The sequence below is a fragment of the Rhincodon typus genome, chromosome 13, assembly GCF_021869965.1.
Source record: "Rhincodon typus isolate 14 chromosome 13, sRhiTyp1.1, whole genome shotgun sequence".
NCBI classification, from domain to species: Eukaryota; Metazoa; Chordata; class Chondrichthyes; order Orectolobiformes; family Rhincodontidae; genus Rhincodon; species Rhincodon typus.
The window spans coordinates 38,182,205-38,193,231 of record NC_063344.1 but is presented as its reverse complement, the minus strand read 5'-3'; the positions used below and the strand labels follow the sequence as shown (position 1 = coordinate 38,193,231).

Genomic DNA, 11,027 nt, shown 5'->3' with positions numbered 1-11,027 from the left:
CCTCCATCCCAGAGTTAATAAAGTTAATTGCATTATCCAAAATGCTACATGTTGTAAACTCAGTCTATACTGAATGAGCCTGCAGTGCTGTAACTACCGTGTTGCTATAACCACATCATTCAAGGATACTTACTGCGTTATATTTGTGGGGACTGATTGATGGAAGCTACAACAATTATTTACTTCATTATTGTCAAGGAAATTTGACTGTAACTAAGACTATGATATACACTGCTCTTTGAGGATTGTCTACGTTCAGTCGCTCCATATAAGGGCCATGTGTTGTCCAGGACGGAGGGACTGCACTATTTTTGGTGGGAAATAAACATTCACTAACAGCCTTCCAATTTTTTTTAATATAAACATTGTGTGAAGTGGCGAATTGGAGCGACTTATTTTTTTTTCCGGGCGCTACCAAATTCTGTTTTTGAAAGAAAAAGGAATAGTTTATTTTGAATGTGTTGGCAGTGAGTGATGTGGGGGCAGGGTAAAGTGAGAGTTGGTGTTTCTCTGTGCTGCTGTCTCCTCCCTGTCTGATACAATGAGAGCCCTGTTGCTGTGACTGAGCCATTTGCGCGGGCCGGGTCACCAGTGGCTTTGCCGGGGGAAGGGGAGAGGGAGAAGGAGAGGGGAAGGCAGACGTTTGCATGGCAGTGAACGTTTGGCTGTGTTCAGCCTGACGTCCTCCTCGGCACTCACCAAGCAAGTCGCTGCAGTTGTTTTTTTTATTATTATATATAAATATATAAAAAAAAAATCTTCCTGGGACCTATTATTTCCCGGCGTCCTGCAAGCCGCTATCTATCTCAGTCTTTTCAGCTGGCACGGATGCGGAGTTTTTTATATCCAGAAATTTCCACTATAACCGCCTTTTTAAAGCCTTAACCTCCAGAGAGAGAGAGAGAGAGAGGAGGACAGGGGGAAGGGAAGGAACAACAACAGGAGGCCGCCCAGCAACCAGGAGGAGGAGGAGGCCGAGTGTCTGCGGTTCCTGGTGAGTGAGCCTCGGGCCCCGCGTACCGACTTCTACCCGGGACCGGGTTGCGAGAGGCGGTGGGAGGTGTTGGTGAAGCTTCGGTGGCGGGGTGGGGGGCGGCCTGCGGCGTTAGGCCCCGGCCGCGGTGAGGGAAAAGGTTGGGATGGGGGGGGGGCGGGGGGTGTGCGCTCAGTGACTCACTCCTCGGCCTTCCCTCTGGCCCCCGATTCTGCTGCCGCCTTCCATGGTGTGACCTCCGTCAGTGAAAGCCCGAGCGGTGGGGGGCGGGTGGGGGGTGTTTAGGTGTCCCAGGGGCCTCAGCACCCTGCCAGCCAACCAGCCACCCACCCTAGGCCTCGGCTGGAGGGAGGTGCGGGAGAAAAGCGCGGAGGCTGCCCCAGGGGCCTGCACTCGTGCTTTTGGGGGGGGGGGGTGGGGGAGCGTTTGAAGAAAAGCTGAAACCCACATGCTGCTGCTAGGACTGACACTGGAGCTGCAAGAGTCCCTTGTCTGTAGTTGAAATAAACGGCGAATAACCAGGTGGGAATTTATTGAAGAGATCCATTGGAGTTTAGGGTGAATTGAAAGTTGTGGCTTTGTTGCGACCTGCTCTGCTTGCAATGTTGGCTAACCTGTTCAAATACTTACAGTATTGTACGTAGTAAATTAGTTGCTGATTATACTTTTTTTTTAAATGGTGATATGTCCATAACTTACGTAATGGATTATATCATTGTCAGGACACAAGCATTTCCATAAATCCTAGGACTTCAACTTCTTTTGCAGAAATTACATGCTTGAGTAGTGTAAAACCAGACACTTACTGTTAAGCATAAAAATAAGTTTGTAACTAGGAGATGTCTTCCTGTTGAACTCTGTAAAGAGTTCAGAAATTGGGTGCAACAGTGTTCTCTAAATTACTTGTGGGCTTACTTCATTTTTCTTTACTATAATGTTATTGATGGAATAAGCTTAAAGATAGAGGTTATGACTTCTGACCAGACCATGTACCAATTGAACTTTTATGCGAAATAGCTGTAGTTGAAGAATGCTACCTACACAGGTTATACTGCCTTCTATGCAAGTTAAGAAAACTCCTAAAGCTTGTCATCGAGTGAGGCAACTTATGGATTAAATTAATGCTTGAATTTGCAATTTTTAAACTTCTACATATACCGTGTGGGTTTGTTTTGGTGTATAGTAAAGTGGAATAATAATCCTTCTTCAGTTGATATATTTTTGCTTTATGATGTACTACACTTAGATTTTAAAATATACCACACACATACTTTGCAACAGGTAAATGATATTTTTTTCTTCATATAGTCCAGATGAATTATTTTCCTGTGGGGAATGGGAGGGGAGTTGGATACACTGAATTTAGGGAGTCAGAATAGTTTGTTACCTCTGAACTTCCCTGCAGAGGGATGAAAGTAAACAATCAGATCTACAGAGGTACAGTGAAGTAATAGGATTTTGCATATGTCATTTAATATATACAAAATCTTATTACTGTATAACTGTAGATCTGATTGTATACGTGCTTCCCTCTGCAGTTTAACTTGCCCGATTTATCTAAATTCAGCATTGCCCACTTTTCATCTGTTAGAAATGGCTGCACCACGTGATTAGACACAGATACATGTCAGCAATTCACCATACAACATACTCATGAATCATTCATGCCTATCTATGCAGTAATAGTTCGGATTTAAAGTTTTTTGATGCCAACAACAGCAACTTGTACTTTCTGTAGAATCTTTCGAATAATATCACTTGAGGTACTTGCCAAGAGCATAATAACTGATTTGACAGTAATTTATGAAAGGCTACATTAGATGAGCAAAGGTTTAGTCAAAGATGTAGCTTTTACCAGATTTTTAAAGGAAAATACAGAAAGGCAGAAAGGTTTGGGAGGAATTCTACAGCTTAGGACCCAGGCAGCTTAAGGTGTGACCGTCAACGGTAGATAAATTAAAATCGGGACATGTTTGGTGGGATTGAGGGAGTACAGATATCTGAGGATTGTGCAGCTGGGAGAAGTTACAGAGGTAGAGAGGGGAAAGGACTTGTTGGGGAATTTGAAAGTGAGGATAAAACATTTAAAATCGAGGTCTTGCTTGATTCAGAACCGGCACAAGTCGACGAGCATGCATGAATGGGATTCGGTGTGAGCAAGTGTGTGGACAGCAGAGGTTTGGATAACCTCAAGTTGATGGAGTGTAGAATGTGGGAGACCTGTAGTGAGTGTGTTCAATTAGTTAAATCTAGTGTTAAAGGCATGGATGAAGGCGTGAGAAACAGATGAGCTGAAGTAGGATGGAGCTTGGAGATGATACAGAGGTAAAATTAGGTGGTCTCGCTCATTGAGTGGTATGTAATCGATTGTTCATTTTAGTCCCAAATACTATGCTAGGTCGTGACAGTTCTGGTTTAGTCTCAGATCAGTTTCAAGAAGTGCAATAGTAACTACGGGTCAGAGTTTGCAGCACACATTGTAGCCAGTGGCTTTGGTTTTCCTAAAAGTGGAGGAACTTTTTGTTTATCCATCACAGAATGACAAACAAGCAGTCTGATAGTTCAGCAACAGTGGAGGAGAGGAGAGGCTGTGATGAGGTAGAGCTGGGTGTTGCACATGCATGTGTGATGTTGGGCACTGTTGCTGAGGGGCAGCATCCCTTTCTTGTGTATCAAATCCTGATTCCTTGCTGTTACTGTGGCAGAATGGGACTTTTTTTTTAAAAAATCAACATATTGACTTTAATGACAACCTCTGGTCAGATAGGACTTGAACTTAGACGTTCTGGCCTAGAGATAGTTAAATTACCACTGTGTCACAAGACCATCTAAGAGTGGGAGTTGTATCCTGATTGTAATCTGTGATCCGTATTCCTTCGGCGTTTCCAAGATCAGTAATTTTGTATAAATCGGGCTTGTATTTGCATCACTTTTAACTGCTAGGCAAGGAGTGGATGGGAACTCATTGCTGTTAGTTGCCTGTGAAAGTGAATTGGTCTAGCTAAATCAACAGGAGAATCTAGATCAGTCTATAATACATAGTGGATATCTCTCCAGAGTTTATATTTTACAATGTTTCTGTCAATGATCTCAGTCAGCCTGGAACATAGCTGTGAGCCTTGAACTGATCATTCAATCATTTGGTACCTAGTGGTTCCTCCTGTTTGTTTGGGTCACAGGAGGCAGGAGTGGTGTGAATTATCATGTGAGATGTGATTCAGCTGGCCTTCCTTCTTTCTCTGATCTCAGAGGAAACTCATGTCTGCTCTAGTCTAGTATTAATAGGACCCATTCACCACTTGGTTTGAGTCTCTGTTCATCTGGGGTGCACCAAAGAAACTTTTTGCATTATAGCTCACCTTTTACTGATGTACAGTGGTGTTGAGGGTTATGGAGGGAACACAGGAAGGTTGAGTTGAGACTACACCATATCAGACAAGATCTTCTTGAATGGTGGAGCAGGCTTGAAAGGCTGAATGGCCTACTCCTATATTCTTGTGGGACTGTCTGACATTCAGTGGATACCAGGCCAGGCTAGCCACTTAAGGATATTCCTATTCTTCATTTAGTATGAGATCAAGCTAAAGAGAAGAATAGTGTTTGATCCCTTTGCCTAGTCATTCTATAACTACATTGGCCATGAATGGAAATCTTGAGGTAGAAAATCTGGTGATACATGCTAATGAAAGAGAAGCAGACTGAAGAAAGCGTCTGGTATTTGGTGAGTATCCTTGTCCTACTGTGTCTTGCATCCATTGGTGTGGAAGTGTCTTCACAATTCTCAGACCTCAAACTATAGCGGGCTAATTTTCTGATTTTTAATGTTGTAAATGGTGTTTTTTTGCTTCATCATTACCTCTGCCACTATAGTTGAGTGGAGGGTGAAGTTTTTGTTTATGTTTTTGTTTGCTACGCTGTTATGTGAACAATACATCTCCAATAATTAATAGACAGATCTCAACCAAACTGGGAGAGATGAGATGAGTCCAAGTAATAACTAATTTTAGTTTGAAGATTCAGATCTTTTGAAAGATTTATTAACATTGGGGAAAATTGATGTTTTTAGAAGAATGTTGTACTGTTGTTTTATTTAGAATGTTGTGGTGCAGTTTATCACAGTTGTCAAAATATGAGCAGAGTTTTCAGAGGAGGTCATTGATATGGATTGATCTGAAGCCCCAATGAGGTGGAAGTAGTTTTTTTTTTAAAAGCAAAATCCTTTATGATTATAGAGCATGCAGGCAGGGAAGAGCCTTAAGGAAGAGCTGTGTAATTGTCGTAATGTTGAGTTAATGCACTGTCAGGGGTATGTGCTCTACGGGGTGCCCTCTTGTTTTCTTTTTAATCGTGTTTTCAGTGTATCACATAAGGAGCCTTTGACCTTATTTAATGTATTGTCTTTAGGAGCTCGTCCTTTTTAGACTGTGATGTGGAATATGAAGTACAGGTTAGAGATGTACACACATGCTGATCTATTTCTGTGTTTAATTTGATGTAGCAAAAGATGCTTAATTTGACAAAGTTCTTACATTCTCACATTTTGCAGTCTTGCAGTGCTGTTGGTTTGGGTAATTTGTATTAATGGAGGCCGTTGATGGTGGGACTGTCCAGTGTCTGGTTTTGTTAATACTCAACAATTATATGTCAGGTGTCTGTGTCTACTATGTCTAATCTACATTGATAGATTCAGCAGCCCAGCGTACTCTTGTCATAAGTTTATTAACTGAAAATTTGACATGTCAAATCTGTAAAGGGATTTGGATAAATCTACAAATGGCAGAATCAGTGGTAAGTGAAATTCAGTGCAAGCTCAAAGCACTACATGTAAGAGGGAAAAATTGTTGCAGTGCATGTAATTTGGATGATGTTGTTGAGTATTAACAAAACCAAACACTGGACTGTCCCACCATCAACGACCTCCATAAATACAAATTACCCAAACCAACAGCACTGCAAGATGTGGGACTATGAACCTTGTCAAATTAAGCATCGTTTGCTATATCAAATTAAGCACAGAAATAGATCAGCACATGTGTACGTCTCTAAACTGTACTTCATATTCCACATCAGTCTAAAAAGGATCAGCTCCTAAAGACAATATATTAAGTAAGGTCAAAGGCTTCTTATGTGATACACTGAAAACATGATTAAAAAGAAAACAAGAAGGCACCCAGTAGAACACATACCTCTAACAGTGCATTAACTCAATATTATGACAATTACACAGCTTTTCCTTAAGGCTTTTCTGAAGAAGGGTCCCGACCTGAAACGTCAACTTTCCTGCTCCTCTGATGCTGCCTGGCCTGCTGTGTTCCTCCAGCTCCACACTGTGTTATCTCTGACTCCAGCATTGGCAGTGCTTACTATCTCTGAAATGTAGAATGGAATGGGTTCACAGATATGAAAGTGACGTAAATTAATTGAGCAATAGACAAAGTGAAGAGTATGTGGATAAAAGTGCAATGCTGAAGTTGTGCAGTTTCATGGACAATCCTGCACTTTGAGTATTCTATTGATATTTTATCACCAAGGTACAAGGGAACCCTGAAGCTATATAGGGAGTGCCAGAAAGCTGGTTTGCAGTATCGAAGGAATGAACTAAAATGGGGAAAAAAGGAAGAGAAATTGGCACGACAAGGGTTATTTCTAGAAATACATGATATTGAATGGCATTAATTAAGTTAACCTTTTTAATATGTATGGTGATATTAGAATAAGAGGAATAGATTGATGAACTGAAGTTTGATATTATGAAGAACATTTTCAAGCAAAAGTGTTTGACGTATGGAGTTATCTCCTAGGCAGGATCATGAATGGAAAAACCCTGCCTTCTCACATCACAACACCGTCCTCCCACCTCCAAAATGTGTGCCTGTGCACACAGGCATTCATAGCATCAAATATAACTTTTTTTAATACAATATGACTTAAGTTGGACTGAATGGGCACCCTTACAATGCAATTACTTTAATATTTTAAAAGCTCAAGTGATTTGTTTTGAAATTCCTTAGATTTGTGGATTCTTTTGCAGTAGAGCTTTAGAGAGCCATTTTGAATTTTACTGGACATGGCTCAAATTGATAGTGTATTGTTATGAATTTAAATTAAGCAAAACCTATGTTTGCACCATTCATTCCCAATGTATGGCTTTTGAATGCACCTGACCAAGACTAGTTTTTTTTTAGCGACTGGACTTTGAGTCCTAGCAGGTTTATCTTCAGATTGCTGTCAGCTGTGAAACCTGTGTTTGGAGCCAGTGGTGGAGGAAAGGATCTTGTGTAAAATCAGGCTACAAGAACAACACAGAATCTGCTGCACTGAAACCTGTTTTTAACTATTCTACAGATCTGCTGTTTGAGTACAGGCTTTGATTTTGGAGGTACTGCATTGCAGTATAAGCCTTTTAAATCTGCTGAATCTGGTCACTTTGTTTTGGCATTCATGACACTTTTCCCAGGATTCACTAGATTGCTGACGTAGTGCTCTGCAAAGTGATGTTGCATTGCTAGTTTGTGAAGAATGTAAAGTCACAAGTACCACCCTTTGTGACTGTGACCATGGTAAATTATCCCCCCTCATTGTTTTTGACACATCTGGAGCCCTGACACAATTAACGATAAGGGGAGGTGATAGTTTAGTGATATTATCTGTCAATCCAGAGACCCAGGTAATGTTGTGGGGACCTGGGTTTGAATCCCACCATGGCAGATGATGGTTTGTGAACTCAATAAAAATTTGGAATTGAGTCTGTTGATGACCATGAATCCATTGTCAATTGTTGGAAAAACCCTTTTGGTTCACTAATGACCTTTAGGTAACTGCCATCCTTATCTGGTCTGGCGTACACTTGACTCCTGACCTGCAGCAATGTGGTTGACCCTTAACTGCCCTCTGGGCGATTAAGGTTGGGCAATAAATGCTGGCCTAGCCAGTGATGCCCTCATCCTATGAATGAATTTAAAAAAAACTGCAGCATCTTCCTCACAATGCTTCCCCTCTATTGTCTTGCTGGTTGGGACTGTACTTGCATGGTTCCATTGATATTTATTCTGGCATAGCCAGAGAATCCTCTCCAATTGATTCTCTTCCCACTTCCAGACTATTGCCAGTGGTGTCCCACGAGAATCTATCCTGATCCTCTTCTGTTTTGCATGTATGGTGCTCCTCAGTGATATCATCCAAAAACGCAATGCCAGCTTCCATGTTGTACTCTGATTACACTCAGAGCTTCCTCACGGCCACCCCTCTCAACCCTGCTTGTGTCCATAAATTGTCAGACTGCTTGTTAAACATCTGTTGCTGATGGAGAGGAGTTTGCTGAAACAAAATGTGGTGTACCCAAGCCATTGCCTTCAGGTGTCTTCTTCAACTGCATAACCTTTCCTTGGCATCTGTCTGCAATCTTGGTGTCACTGCGCATTACTAACATTGCCTATTTTAGCCTCTGTAAAAACATTACTTGATTCACCTGCTAGCTCAGATCAGCCTGAAATACTCATGCCTTTTCGTTACCTCTAGATTTGACTATTTGAAATCTCCTCTTTTAAGGACTCCTATTTTTCACCCTCCAGAAATGTAAGTTCATCTTAACCTCAGCTGCTCTTATCATACTTTTTTTCAAATCCTGTTTGCTGATCCTCGTGTACTGACTGACCTATATTGCTTGCTTGCAAAGCAATTTTTGCTTTCAAATCCCTTCATGACCTCATCTCTCCATAACTCTGAAATCTGATCCACTTCTACAACCCTGGCATCTCTGCTCCATCAGCTATTCCCTTTCGCTGATTTCCAATTTTAATCATTTTCCGCTGTTGAGACCTTAAGCTTTGGAATTTCTCCTTAAACATCTTCACTGCCTATTTCTCTCTTAAAATTTTTTTAGAAAAACTACCTCTATGGACATTTATTTTCTTATGTCATTTGATATCAATTTTTTTCTGATAAGTTCCTTGAGCTGCTTTAGTATATTAAAGAGACAGCATAAAATTGTTGTGACATTTTTATTCTTCTCCTATTGCCCCATGGCCTCATTCCTTACATTCTCTAACTTCCTGCAGCCTTATAACCCTCCATTGCCTCTGCAATCCTACAATTCTGGCCTCTTGCACATTCCTGATCTTTTTTACTGCTCCATCGCTAGTGGCTATTTCTTCATCTGTCTTGCTCCTTTTAAGGCGCTTATTAAAAATTTGCCTCTGACCAAACTTTAGGTCACATCTTTTAATATCTCTTTATGTGGCTCAGTATCATTTTTGCTGATAACGCTCCTATGCAGCGCTTTGGAATTTTTCAGTATGTTAAATGTTCTATATAGATGCAAGTTGCTATTGTCCAAAGTTTGGAATTGTAGAGCTTGCCAGCTTGAATCTTTTCACATTCAGCTCTTGGGTTGAAAGATTTTGTGTTGATCCAGGGCCACCAGTTGGCTAAGTCCACATTGGCCAATTTGTTATAAGTATGAGGATTACAAGATGAATAAATTTTTGGATTAGTGTTTTAAATTTAGCATAATTGAAGGGGTTTGCGTCCTGTTCTTCATTCTGGCTGATAGTAAGCCTGGTTGGTTTGATTTTCAGAGATTAAATGCAAGAATGTTTTACTTGGAAGGTTATTTATGTTCTGAATCAATGGCAGCAGTCTCCGAGAATCCCAAAGTCCCAGAAAGGTGGTGATGGTATTGAGTTGTAAACAGTTGTGGTATAAGCTATCCATTTACTTCTAAGATGATAGGAAGTTGGGATTAGAAAAGCTAATCAGCATGCCTGCTGGGATGCAAACTAAATGTGTCACACATTGCCACGGAGAAGATGGCAAAGGAAGCCATTTTTGATGAGTATAAGCTTCCTTATCCGTGGATTTCTCTGTCAGACAGCAGAGTTTCTGAGTGTTCAGCAGAAAGAAAAACTGGTTGGTTTTGTGAGCTACCACAGCTGGAAATGGAGGTCAAAGGGATTCATCCTGTTATGGCCAAAGGAGAATGGGAATCAGCAGAACAGGTTTTACCATTAGTGGTAGATTTAGAAAATCTCTTAAAAAGTGAGGAAAATGACTACAGATGGTCACTTAAAGTTACTCTGCAAACAGAGATTTGAAATATGTTGGAAGGTAGGATTGACTGTGGACTGTTTGCCCAAAGGAGCTTGTGGAGTGTTTAATAGGTTATAAGTATACAGGGAACATAACTTGCTGCAGAGATAGTAGGAACTGCAGATGCTGGAGAATCTGAGATAACAAGGTGTAGAGCTGGATGAACACCGCACGCCAAGCAGCATCAGAGGAGCAGGGAGGCTGACGTTTCGGGCCTAGACCTTTCTTCAGAAATGGGGGAAGGGAAGGAGGTTCTGAAATAAATAGGGAGAGAGAGGGAGACGAATAGAAGATGGATAAAGGAGAGGACAGGTGGGGAGGAGACAGACAGGTCAAAGAGGCGGGGATGGAGCCAGTAAAGGTGAGTGTAGGTGGGGAGTTAGGGAGGGGATAGATCAGTCCAGGGAGGACAGACAGGTCAGGGGGACGGGGTGAGGCTAGTGGGTAGGAGATAGGGGTGGGACTTGAGGTGGGGGAGGGGATAGGTGGGAGGAATGGTTAGGGAGGCGGGGACAAGCTGGGCTGGTGTTGGGATGTGGTCGGGGGAGAGGAGATTTTGAAGCTTGTGAAGTCCACATTGATACCATTGGGCTGCAGGGTTCCCAAGCGGAATATGAGGTGCTGTTCCTGCAACCTTCGGGTGGCATCGTTGTGGCACTGCAGGAGGCCCAGGATGGACATGTCGTCTGAGGAATGGGAGGGGGAGTTGAAATGGTTCGCGACTGGGAGGTGCAGTTGTTTAGTGCGAACCAAGCGTAGGTGTTCCACAAAGCGATCCCCAAGCCTCTGCTTGGTTTCCTCAATGTAGTGGAGGCCACACCTGGAACAGCTGATACAGTACATCACATTAGCAGATGTGCAGGTGAACATCTGCTTGATGTGGAAAGTCTTCTTGGGGCCTGGGATGGGGGTGAAGGCGGAGGTGTAGGGGCAGGTGTAGCACTTG

General features: G+C 42.1%; 1 long non-coding RNA gene across 6 annotated transcripts in view; it reads left to right on the top strand.

Annotated features, from left to right (window-relative positions):
• The first annotated feature begins 570 nt into the window (after positions 1–570).
• Positions 571–11,027, top strand: part of LOC125484689 — a 109,877-nt gene continuing 99,420 nt past the window's right edge. Inside the window, exons 1-2 of one of the 6 annotated variants that reach the window (XR_007263521.1) lie at positions 576–994; positions 8,513–8,569. This is a non-coding gene — a long non-coding RNA (uncharacterized LOC125484689). Of the gene's footprint in view, positions 995–1,455; positions 1,517–8,512; positions 8,570–11,027 lie in introns of those variants that run through there. The other 5 variants (XR_007263518.1, XR_007263523.1, XR_007263520.1 and 2 more) reach the window with 5 other exon arrangements.